The sequence below is a fragment of the Augochlora pura genome, chromosome 11 (assembly GCF_028453695.1).
Source record: "Augochlora pura isolate Apur16 chromosome 11, APUR_v2.2.1, whole genome shotgun sequence".
NCBI lineage: Eukaryota > Metazoa > Arthropoda > Insecta > Hymenoptera > Halictidae > Augochlora > Augochlora pura.
The window spans coordinates 14,699,114-14,710,774 of record NC_135782.1 but is presented as its reverse complement, the minus strand read 5'-3'; positions in this window follow the sequence as shown (position 1 = coordinate 14,710,774).

The window sequence follows — 11,661 nt, the reverse complement described above, 5'->3', positions numbered from 1 at the left end:
TGTTATCGTTGAGATATGAAGATTTATAGTAGTATAAAAATTATGGTAATATTTTAATAATTTATAAATAAATTTAGTACACTAATGTTGAAGATTGATCATTGTTCAAAAGAGGATTCAATATTGTAGTTTCCAATTGGTAAATTCAACATTCAATATTGAAAATTCAATATTGTTTTGTTTAACTGCATATTGAATGTCGACTATGTTTTAGTAAAATTGAGGATTGTATTATATATTGAACACTTAATATTATTCTATTCAAATCTAATTAAATTTTAGTACAATCTTAATTCAATATTAATAAGATTCTAATTCAATTCTAATGCAATTTTAATTCATTTTTAATACAATTCTACAATAATTCAATTTTAATGCAATGATTATTCAATTTTAATACAATTAATACAATAATAACATTAATCCAATTCTAATACAATTATAACCCAATTTTAATAAAATTCTATTTTAATTCTAATATATTTCTAATTCAATTTTAATAGAATTCTAATTCGGTTCTAATAAAATTTGAATCCAATGCTAATACAAGTCTAATTCAATTTTAATACAATTCGAATTCAGTTCCAATAAAATTCTAATTTAATTCTAATAGAATTATAATTTAATTTCAACACAATTCTAATGGAATTTCAATTCCCTTCTAATACAATTCCAATTCAATTTCAATTCATTTCTAATAAAGTTCGAATTCAATTTCAATACAATTCCAATACAAATCTAACTCAATTTCAATTCGCTTCTAATACAATTTCAATTGAATTCCAATTAGCCTTCGAATCCAACCCAAAGCCCGTAGTTTATCGAGCGAGAACACACATATGCTCGTATCTATAAAAGCACCGTTCCGCAAGTTCGAAAGAAAGAGGTATTAATTACAAAGAGGGATCTCTCTCATCCGCCGTGGTCGAAGCATCCCGGAGGTTAATTAGGGGACGAAAGAAATAGGAAAAAGCATAATAACGGGAGAATCGCGGCGGCAGCGGCGGCGGGAGAGGCAAAAAGGGGGAAAAGACGTGGGTTCGAGATTTTTATGCGCGATCTAACCGACGCGCTTGGCCGGTCCGTGTAATTTCTTCTGCTGGCTTTAACCCATCGACGCCGTCCTCTCCCTCTCTCTCTTTCTCTCTCTCTCTCTCTCTCTATCTCTCTCTCTCGTCAATTGTTTCTTTCGTTTCTCTCGTCAATCGTCTCTTTCGTCTCTTTCGTTTCTCTCGTCTCACTCTCTCACTCTCTCCCTCGTCTCTCTCTCATCAATTCTCTCTCTCTCTCCCTCATCAATTGTCTCTCTCGTCTCTCGTCTCTCTTTCTCTCGTCAATTGTCTCTCTCACTCTCTCTCTCTCTTTTGTGAATCGTCTCTCTCCTTTCTCTCGTCTCTCTCTCTCTCTCTCTCACTCGTCAATTGTCTCTCTCCTTTCTCTCGTCTCTCTCTCTCTCTCTCTCACTCGTCAATTGTCTCTCTCGTTTCTCTCGTCTCTCTTTTTCTCATCAATTATCTCTCTCTCTCGTCTCCGTCACTCTTTCGTCAATCGTCTCTCTCCTCTCTCTGTCTCTCGTCTCTCTCCCTCTCGTCTCTCTCTCTCTCTCTCTCTCTCGTCTCTTTCCCTCTCTCYTATTCYTGCTTTCTCCCTCTCTCTACATATATTTATATCTCGCTTTCGCTCTCTCTATATCTCGCTTTCGCTCTCCCTCTATATGTCACTTTCGCTCTCCCTCTATATGTCACTTTTGCTCTCTCTCTCTCTMTCTCKCTCTCTATCTCGCTCTCTCTCTCTATCTCGCTCTCGCTCGCTCTCCCCGCCTCTAATTGGTAATTAAGGAGAAATCGAAAATGGAGCGATTCGGTCAAGCGGGCTCGCATCTCTGCTCATTACGCCGTAAAGGACGCGGGGCGCCGGGATCCACCGCCGAACGTCCAGGACTAGCTCGATAAGGTCGGAGCAATTAAAAGTTGCCACGTCGATTCGTTTGAGAGCGTGCCTTGCTGCTTGCCTCCACCTCCACCCCCTTCCCTACCTCTCCACCCACTCTCTTCCACCACTTCGCGCCACCCGGTTCGATTAGGATTTTCGTGATTCGCGGCGAACGATGAATTGCGATCTCGGAAAACACGTACTCTTCTGCTCTTCGCGCTCTTTTAAAGAATCCCCCCCCCCCCCCCCCCACTCCCAACTCCACCCGAAAAAATCTCGTATCATTTCTATGATTCTATATGGAGCCTAATAATATCCCTAATAATAATAATAATAACAATAATGATAATAATAATGTTGGTAATGATAAACCCCCTATGTGTAGGTAATAGCTATAGTATAGTATATAGGTATAGTAATAACAATAATAATAATAATAATAACAATAATAATAATAATAATAATATCATCAAAATTTGTTTAACCAACGTTACTCCAAAATTTTACGAATCTCGTTTCACGAGAATGTTTATTATAAAAAAAATATAATTATAAAAGTCGTCGTTGACTAATCTTTGAGAGTTAATCCTTTATCCTCAAGTTTGCTGACTCTTTGTCTCCACTAAAATTGTTTTACCAAAATCCAAATAATCTTTATACTAACAAATCTAACATCGAAAAAATTATTCGGTTGGAATAATTATTAAAAAATGCATCGAGATCAGCTCGGCAGAACTCGAAGCGCGTGCATAGGCGTAAACCGGGGTTGTAAACCGGCCGTTTATATGAATGTGTAAAAAAAAAAGACGCGGTACGCAGAGGTGGCGTGTGTTTTATACAGCGATGATCCGCGCCGCGGAAATATGCTCTATAAGGTGTTCGATTCCGTTGAATAATAATGTTTTATTATATCGGGCCCGCGGACGCCGGGCGACGGAGTACGACTAATTTCAGAAGTTGTAACTCCGGAAGAGGGTCGTTTAACGGCGGCGCCATCTTACCAGACTTTTATAATAAAAACGAATTCCGTTGAGCATCACTGCAGCTGAGGAAAAGGACGAAATAAAGCGGAAAGGGGAGAAATAAGGCGAAAAAGGGAGAAGTAAGGTGCAAGAAGAAGAAATAAGGCAAAAAAGGAAGAAATAAGGCGAAAAAGAAAGAAATAAAGCAAAAAAGGAAGAAATAAGGTGAAAAGAGTAGAAATAAAGCAAAAAAGAAAGAAATAAAGTGAAAAGAGTAGAAATAAAGCAAAAAAGGAAGAAATAAGGTGAAAAGAGTAGAAATAAGGCGTAAAGAGTAGAAATACGGCGCAAAGAGTAGAAATAAGGTAAAAAGAGAGGAAATCATGCAAAAAATAAAAGAAATCTAGCCAGAAAATCAGTAATATAACGCTAAAAAGACAGAAATACCGCTAAAAAGACAGAAATAACGCTAAAAAAAACAGAAATGGCGTTAAAAAGGCAAAAATAACGCTAAAAAGATAGAAATAACGCTAAAAAGGCAGAAATATAGCGCTATAAAGGCAGAATTAACGCTAAAAAGACAGAAATAGCGCTAAAAAAACAGAAATAATGCTAAAAGGGCAGAAATAGCGCTAAAAATTCATAAATTGCGCTAAAAAGGCAGAAATAAAGTGAAAACCGACAAAATAAATCAAAAAAAGAAGAAGCAAAACGAAAAGAAGCATCGTAACTGTAAAAAGTGGCACACGGTGCCCGCCACCGTCGCGGCGAAGGGGCCGCGCTAATCGCCGCGTTATGCAAATATCGCTTCGGCGAAAATATATTTCGGGGCTAAACCCGCGCCCGGTTCTTATCCATATTGTATCCGCGCGTATGTTACCATTAAGGGCAATTTGAGCTTCCTATTATTACCGGCACGTTCGCCGGTGTAATAATATGGCATTAAATCAAATTGCGCCGACCGAGACACCAGCGCCGCGTCCCGCGCGCGCGCGATCGCAAAAAAAGGTTCCTTTTCTAATTGAAATTTGATTGCATCTGCCGGGGGAGACGCGGCGGGACGCGGAGAGGGGGTGGTCGTATTTAATTAAGTGCCACTGCAACCGGGGCCACCCCCCCCCCCCCTCCTCTCAACTCTCTTCCATCTTCGCATGAAATTCCGCCATTGTGTTATTAAAAGACCATGCGATTAAAGAACACTTTCGCGCGATTAGCCGTAATTAATCGACGTATTGTTCTGCCAACGGGACGTCGGACGTTCGCGTCTGGTTGGTCGATATATTTCGTGGACTTGGGTTTGTTTATTTATAATAGTTGAAATTATTTTTCTTTGAAAGATTGTACGGAGAAGTGTTTTTTCCTTAGCTAAGGTCAATTTGTAAGTTTCGACGTCGATAAAGTAGAAATTGACTTCGCATTTTATGTCGACCATTTAAAAATGGTAAATATTGTAAATATTGTTGTCAAGTGAAACGAAGCTCTGTGAAAAATATTAACCAGTTCAAAGCGCAAAAGTTTAAACAAACGCCATTGCAAAATAAATCAAAGTTATTCATCAAATATTATCTCGATCCGAGTTCCCGACACCCCTAATCACAGTCACGTTCACATCACAACCGATCAACGTTCCCCGAAAAAAAACCGTCGCGGTTATTCCACGAATTTGCGAAATTTGTAATAATAATGTTCTCCCGCCGGTTTTTTTTCCCCGCCGTCCGAAAAATTCCGCGCGAGAAATTGGCTTTTAATCAGACCGTTTGAAAATACGACCGATGAAAACGGCACGTGAACAATGGCCGCGAATACGGGTTTCTCGTTAATGAAACGGAGCACCCCCCCCCCCCCCCCTCCCCTGCCCCGCACCGAAATTAATAAAGTGTATGAATAATAAAATTGTTAATCGGCCGGCGGGATAGCGGTGACACAACGCGAGCCGGTACACGGTTTCTTCGCGGGGCCGAAGTTTACGCGGAAATTCGTGCAAACGAATGAATATTTCATGTTCCCCGCTTCCCCCTCTCCCCCTACCCCTGCACCCCCTCTCCACCGCGTCGTTGAATAGATGGTGTGGATCGAGAAAATTGAATAGCGAATTATTACATTCCATAGTTGGGAAAATGAGTGCCGCTTTCAATGACGGCCGACGCAACGGGGAAGGGTGGCGAGCGCGCGCGCGCGCGCCCGCAGGGCGCCGTAAAAGGGTGGGGCAGCTCGGAGGGTAAGGGGGTTAGAACAGTAATTCCAATTAATTCGACCCGACTGTCTGCGGGGCGGCTATTCGGGCCGCCCGTTATACGCGCGGCGTGTTTCTAAAATTATGTCAGGTTATGTTAGGTTATGTAAGATCTGTCGGCAACTCTTTTAATCGTCCACGATAGAATTTTCGTTAAAGCGAGCGATGAATGATAATGGGACGATTGTTTTGGCGAGGCGAGGTTCATCAGCTTTTTTCTGTGCAATTTATTGGGCAATTGAAGCTGTGAGTGCAATTGTGTATATTTATTATTGTTAGTATTAATTATATTATTGTTAGTCTATGAAATAGAGTGGCGATTTTATTGTAGATTTTTACTGTATTTATTTATTATGGAGAATGAATTAAGTAACTATAGAAACGTCGAAATTTTTACGGCCGAATGACAGGTCGTTGAAGGGTTAAGATCGATCATCGGATACGTCGTACACATCGTACAGTTTTAAGTTTTATTTCAAGTGTTTCCGGCGACGTTAAAAAAGCATTTTTAGCTATCGGTTTAAGTAAGCCCCGGATCAATTTCGTTTGTTTCGATGCTTCTCTCTTTCTCTCTCTGTCTCTCTCTCTCTCTCTCACTCTACTACGTCAGCTTGAGAAAATCCAATTTCATCGGCGAGGGTTAAAGGATAGAGAGCACCGCTGAATTGCGGCGTCCATTTCGAACTTTCTATATTTGACAGAGTAATCGATATATACCACACCAGCACCGCTGCGAAACGACTATCTTTCATTAACCTTCGCGCGCGCGTCGCTCAAGGCGAAAGTTCAGCCGCGCTTCTCTGCTGATGCACAAGATTTCCATAAAAACATTCCCCATAATAAAGACTATAGTAAATGCTACCTCACGTATATCAAATTTGTCCTTTATTAAAAACGTGCTCCAAATCGACGACTCAAAGTTTAGACAAAATCATTCGAATATTCCCAAGATCCCCATAAAAACTTCGAATACAAAACATCCCCCATAGCAAATACTATAGTAAAAGGCAACCTTGAGTGTCTCAAACTCAAACCTTATTAGAAACGTGCTCTAAGACGACGATCCACAGTTTCAATAAATCAGTCGAAAATTCTCCTCGTGATCCCCATAAAACATCCCTCATAATAAACACTATAGTAAATGTTATTTTAAGTATCTCCAATACAACTTTTATTAAGAATATGCTCCACAACGATGATGCAAAGTTTAAATAAATCAGTCGAAAATTCTCTACAAGATTCCCATAAAAACATCGAATTCAGAACATCCCCCATAGCAAATACTATAGTAAAGACTACCTCAAGTGACTCCAATTCAATCTTTATTAAAAACGTGCTCCAAAACGACGATCCAAAGTTTAAATAAATCAGTCGAATATTCTCTTCGAGATCCTCATAAAGCATCCCCCATAATAAAGACTATTATAGTAAATGCTACCTCAAGAATCCCTAATTCAATCCTTATGAAAAACGATTCTTGGTTTTTAAAAGTCACACGTTAATAAGATTCATAAATTAGGCTCTAGAATCTTTAAAGACACTGGTGCTGAAACACCATAAGCTTTGGACACCTATGTCGAGGTCTCTCAACTTTTAATATTCACACGTTGCGATTTATAGGTTAGGTTTTAGGATTTTCTCAAGACACTTGTGTTAAGAAACCATAAATTTAGGACACCTATGTCAAAGCCTCTCTATTTTTAAAAAGATTCGCATATTGCGATTTATAGTTTAGGTTTTAGGATTTTTTAAGACGCCAGTAAATAATCGACGAGAGTAAAATTGCAGCGGCGCTAGACGCCCCGTCTGAGCTATATAATTCGAGCGCGTTCGATAAAACTGTTGCCATAGTTCGATCGCGTCACCCTAATTGTTCCGAAACTCGATCCCCCTAATTCTGTCGAGCATCCCCTCGCCCCCTCTCTCCTCCGCCCGTTTCGAACGGGGAATGAAACAAATCCATCGAGCCCCGTACACTCACGAATCGTACGATTTCGAACACTAATTGCAGCTTTATAGGTTCACTTGCGAGAGCCAATAAGAATTTCTTTCGATTCGGAACGAATCGAGGATTGTTTGTTAGTTTATTTAGTTGGTGGTTTTATTTTAGGGTACAAGATGTTGATGAGAGACCTTAGATTTATATTTGACCTAAATTATACATATAATACTGTCCTTGTCATGAAGTTATAGTTTTTTTTATTAGGTTAGGTTAGGGGATGCAATTTAGATTTTAAATTTAATTTAATTTAGACCATTATTTGTATTGTTTATGACATTTTCCTTTGACAACTTTTTCCTTTGCAGAAATCGTCCTTTTATTTTAGTTTTCGAGATATTTGCGAGAAATCTTAGACCTAACTTTGACCTAAACTATACTTATAAGTATCACAAAGCTATAGTTTTCATGACTAGGTTAGGTCAGCGGTAGCAATGTACTTCATTTATATTATTTATTTAAATAATCGACATAGTAGTAAAAAAGTTGTACCAGTGTTGAAGTGCCTTCTCTCAAATATTATTTATATTATTTATTTAAATAGTCAACGTCGTAGTCAGAATTATAGCAGCGTCAGAGTGCTTCCTTTAGTGATTGTTAATAAAGCAAACAAAGAATTATTTCCGTCCAATATCACTTACATTATGTATTTAAATAGCCGACATAGAAATCAAACTTATACCATTATTAGAGTGCCTTGTTTACTGCTCCCTCACAAGTATAGACGTCTCAGATCGTTCAACCCTTTCGAAAGAATTCGACGATCCCTCGTACGACCGGGTTGAGACTAGAATCGGCACTCTCTCTCTCTCTCTCTCTCTCTCTCTCTCTCTCTCTCTCTCTCGTTCCAGTGTTCTCGTTTCACGTCGCACGAAACAACTTGGCTACCACCCCCGCCATCTTTTCCCGTCTCTTCGCCCTCCCTCTATTTCCCTCTCGTTCCATCCGTCTGTCTGTTTCCCCGTTCCTCGAGCCAGAGACTCGGGGGACGGGGCGAGAGATCAGCCCCGTCGCTAACAAGAGGGAATAAGAGGGAAACATGGAAACGCGCGGGTGCGCGCGCGCGCGCTGAAATGAACGCATTCACACACGGTGCTCCCGCGCGCGCGCGTGTATGCACACACGGGGAAGAGAGAGCGTGTGGGGTGGTGGGAGAGCAGCAGCAGGTTCCGCGCCGGGGCTGTTAATGAGTTAGACCACCTTACCCTCGCCACTTTAATTGTCTAAAGCGCAAATTGGGCGGCTTTAATTAGCGTAATTATTTGGTTCGTTTGTCCGTTTATCCAAGATCCCTGTATCGAGCGAGCGCGAAGGGCTTGCCCGGGCCCCGACTCGACCGACCGACCGACCACCCTTCTCTTCTCCTTCTGCGCCCCGTACCGTCCTTCTCGTTCCCAGGTGTTCCCTGCGCGCACCCTCTGCTGGAGCCGCACAGCGTCTAAATAGATTCGTTAGCGCGTCGCGCGATTAAAAATCCGAGTTCACGGATCGTTCGCCGGGGAGGACCACCTTCGCGGACTCGTCCAATTTGCCAGTACAGGGCAGAGCTCTACCCTCGATATTTAGGGCTCCGCGAATAAGGCGGTCGCGAGACACCGCCGCGTTAATGAATACGCGCGATTGTCGGCGATGTTGTTAGTCCTGTTGTTTTCGCTGCGATGCGAACGCCTTTGTCTTTTGCCGACTATCGTCGATGTGGCTCGCTGTGCCTTGCTGTGACTCGCTGTGGCTTTGGAGAGGGTGCTGTTGGAGTCTCTGGGTGGAACAGGGGTGAGACAGGCACTATGACCATTTTTTGGAGAATTTATTGTTGAGAGGGTGCGTAAGCAGTATGTGTTTTTGTAATATATATAATATTATAATATTACAATATGCTCTGGATTCTTGAGCTTCTAGTGTCTAGACTCTAGACTCTAGATACTCTAGATTTTCTAGGCTCTAGATTCTAGACTGTAGACTCTACCCAGTAGACTCGAGACTCTAGACTCTCTAAGCTCTAGACTCTAGACTCTCTAAGCTCTAGACTCTCTAGGCTCTAAAATCTAGACTCTCTAAACTCTATAGATTCTGGACTTTAGACTCTAGCCTCTCTAAACTCTCCCGATTCTGGACTGTAGACTCTCTAGATTCTAAATTCTAGATTCTAGACTGTAGACACTCTAAACTCTGTAGTCTAAAATATTTAGATTATAACATTACAATATTATAATCCTGAGTTGAAATTCTATTGAAATTTTCTTTTATTTGTAACAATTACACGAAGCAGAATTATATAATATTTATAGAAAGCAGATATCAGACTACCCTCCACGCCTTGTTTCAATAACAATGATATAGAGAAGTATATAATAATACAGCAATATTATAGCATTATATAAAAAATATCACAGCAATATAGCGAATTAATCAATATAGCAACATATCGAACTTAATGTTGCGAATAATAGAGCAATATTTTGTAAAAGAATTCTTCTGCCCTCACTGCTTCGTGCATTTACTTTATCTCGTCTATAATAAATGCAACTTATAAATATAACTCTGTTTTAAACATAACCTACAATTCCTTTTTAACCTTCGTCCACGAATTTTTCCCATAAACGTATAAAATTGACAGATTTAAATCAGATCACTATGATCTCGACAAACTCATCCCCCGCATGAGCATTCTAACGAACCCGACGACTGCATTAAACGGTAAAGGAAACAAGGATCGTCCTAATTGTCTTCATTGTAGCCGAAGATTGGCCAAGCTTTTTGCGTCGCGTATTTCACCGAGCAAATACGATTATTGCCACCTAATCAGCGCGCGCGGCCATCGCCAGGATCAAGGTTCTATTGTTGCGAGATCCTGTAATGGCAGAGAGGCATCATCCCCGCTTTGAGTTCTCCTCGTTGTACCCCGCCGCGTCCCCCTGTCGCCGGCAACACCAGTAGAGAAATAACGCCGTAACAGAATCAATGTTTACGAGCAGTCGGGAAACACGGCCGGCTAATGGAGAGCCGCGTGTCAGCTAAATCGCATTTAGAACTACACACGTCCGCCGTCAGTTTTACTTTCTTTCGGGCCCAGCTGCCGGGTAATTGATTTCTTGGTGAAACGCGGCTGACCCTGCTTCCGCGGCATGTAGTAAGTACATCGTCGAAACCCCGATTAGGTTAGCAGAGTGGGAGCGTGATGGTTCTGCGGTATGATTTCGGAATTTTTTGAAATTTTTCGAAATTAAATTTATGGAATTGGAAGCTTGCTTTTAGGTTAGCTTTGGATCTTTCACATTTTTGATGGGGTTAGGGTAATTTGACAGAATTGTTGTCGATGTTGCTTGACTGTTAAAATTATTATTAAAGTCTATAGAATTGATAAAAGTATATATGAAGTATAAAAGTTTATAGAATATATAAAAATATATATATATATATAAAGTATAAAAGTCTATAAAATATATGAAAGTATATATGAAGTATAATATAAAGTATAAAAGTCTATAGAATATATAAAAGTATACATATGTAATTAAATATTAAAATTACGCATAATTAAATATTGAAACTACATATAATGAAATATTGAAATTCTATAAACATATAATAAACGCTCCATTTTTCATAAACATGTTTAGGCAAGTAAAGCCGAAAATCTCACGCTTTGAATTCCGCTTCATTTTTCTAATAAACCTTTTGAATAAACCAAGGTCACTCTTCAAGGTCCGCGCGTCCGTCAACGCGTGGGAGAATCGTAAGAGGTATAGAAGCATATTCTATATAGAAGAATATGTTCTAAATATTTATAATATTATGATATTTTAATATTAAAATCTAAATATTTTAGACTACACAGTCTAGAGTCTAGAGTCGAGAATCTAGAGAGTCTAGAGAGTTTAGATATTAGAGCTTAGAGAGTCCAGTATCTAGAGTCTAGAGTCTAGAGAGTCTAGAGTCTACAATATAGAGCGTCTATAGTCTAGAATATAGAGAGTCTAGAAATTCTAGATTTTAGAACTTAGAGTGTCTAGAGTCTAGAATCTAGAGAGTCTAAAGTCTAGAATATAGAGAGTCTAGAGTCTAGAACATAGAGCATAGAGAGTCTAGAGTCTAGAACATAGAGCATAGAGAGTCTAGAGTCTAAAATCTAGATAATCTAGAGAGCCTAGGGTCTAGAATATAGAGGGTCTAGATTTTAGAGCTGAGAGAGTCCAGAGCTTAGAGAGTCTACAGACTAGATTCTACAGTTTAGAATCTAGAGCCTACAGACTAGAGTCTAGAGTCTAGAGTATATTGTAATATTACAATATTATAAATGAATTCTATATATTTTAAAATTATATATAATTAAATATTGAAATTCTATATACAGGGTGGGGCATTTTAAACCGGTCACCTGAATATCTCGCTTGTTTTTGAAGATAGAAGAAAATGCATTAGACCAAATTTACTTGGTATCGGGGGGCTCATCATCTGGTAATACCAATTTTTCTGTAGGTGGAGGCGTCGAGGACATATGAAGGTCAATTCTGTTTTTTTAAATGGAACAGTAAGTG